The 1,558-nt window shown below is 27.2% G+C and overlaps 1 long non-coding RNA gene across 1 annotated transcript in view; it reads right to left on the bottom strand.

The window, feature by feature from the left end:
* LOC124420080 overlaps positions 1 to 1,043 on the bottom strand; it is a 21,673-nt gene extending 20,630 nt beyond the window's left edge. Inside the window, exon 1 of the long non-coding RNA XR_006941017.1 lies at positions 793 to 1,043. This is a non-coding gene — a long non-coding RNA (uncharacterized LOC124420080). The remainder of the gene's footprint in view (positions 1 to 792) is intronic.
* Between the last annotated feature and the right edge of the window lie 515 nt (positions 1,044 to 1,558).

Below are 1,558 nucleotides of genomic sequence, written 5' to 3'. Positions count from 1 at the left end.
CTAGTCTATAGTCTAGTCTATAATCTAGTCTATAATCTAGTCTATAGTCTAGTCATACTCCAATCATAGCTTAGTCATTTCCGATTTCAATACTTTCATTTAAGAAAAATTCTAAACTGCTATTCTATTTGCAATTTTTTTTTATTCATTTCTTATTAAACAACACACATATTTTCGAGTGTAATCTGCGTACTACCTATAAATGTATACGTAATACATATCTGAAAACAAACGTAAAGTTAGAATTTACTTGTTTCTCTATTCAAGTAGTTCTTACTGCATCCGAACGCTTTGATGCACATCAGTGAGCATTTCTAAAGTAAAATCAACGAAATAAGAAATGGTTTTCAAAAAAAAAAAAAAAAAACTTAAATTCAATTTTCATATTGTACTTCTGGTTAAATTTGTATGCATGTGTATTTTTTTCTTAAGATGTGTGTTCGAAAGTTGCATTAATGTGTTGCACTGTCTAGGTAAATGTTATGGCCAAGGTTTTCTATCTTACCAACACTCCGCTAAGATATATACTTATTTTATTCATTACAATGTATTCAAGTGTAATATGTTTTGGGTGCAAATTGTAAGTACCTACATATAAATGAACATTATATTGTATATCGCTATTGAAATTTTGACACCACATAACTAATACTTTTTTATCAATTATGAAATATATGTATACTATATAATTCTGAAGATCATAAAACCTAGCTTATTTATATTCACAAAAAATATTTCAGTTATATGGTAACAACATTTAATCATCAGTATAAATTTTGCGGTTTTTCTTACTTGGTTTATGTCGTCTTTAAACAAAGTTGTTTATGGACTGTTATGGCGGCATGCAGGCTTAAAGTTTTACGATTATTTATTTTGTTATGTCTCGGTGTGTGACCTCAGATTCATAGAATTGTCGAAGATATTTTTATTTAAAATTTAAAAAATTTTTTTAATAAGAAAAAAACACTATTTTTTTATAACTTTTAGTAATTCCAAAACATTCACAATATTTTTAGTATTTAAAATATTTTTCTTTTATAATTTTCAACTTTTATAACTTATCACTCACTATTTAGCAGCTGTTATACAAAAAACAGATAATTTAAACTAAGTTTTTTAAAAACGTTCTTTAATTAAAATTTACTCTTTAAAAAAATTTCATTATCCGTCAATAAGTTCTTTTCACGTCACGTTCTGAGTTGCAACTAAAAGAAACTAGTTGAGGCCAAGTTGCAAGATACTTATCGTTGTTGCTCATATGCGTTGACGACTTTTTTATTTTTGCTGTTACTTTTCTTTTTGATTCTTTCTACTCCTAATGTTCTTTTGATATTGCATGCATATTTTGTTTTTTTGCTCTATTCTTTCTTCATAACATCATCATTAGCAGTTAACAACATCATCATCATAATCATCATTATCATGCATGTGTATCGCTTTTGTTGTTCTGAGTTTTCTGCAGATTTTTTGTTGTTTTTGTTTTTGGTGGGGCCATTTAATATTATAAATGCAGGGGCTTCTGCATAATATATTAAATGTTGAGAGAACTGTTTTGCGG

The sequence above is a fragment of the Lucilia cuprina genome, chromosome 2, assembly GCF_022045245.1.
Source record: "Lucilia cuprina isolate Lc7/37 chromosome 2, ASM2204524v1, whole genome shotgun sequence".
NCBI lineage: Eukaryota > Metazoa > Arthropoda > Insecta > Diptera > Calliphoridae > Lucilia > Lucilia cuprina.
Note: the sequence above shows the minus strand (reverse complement) of the source record. Positions and strands in the feature narration are given on the sequence as shown.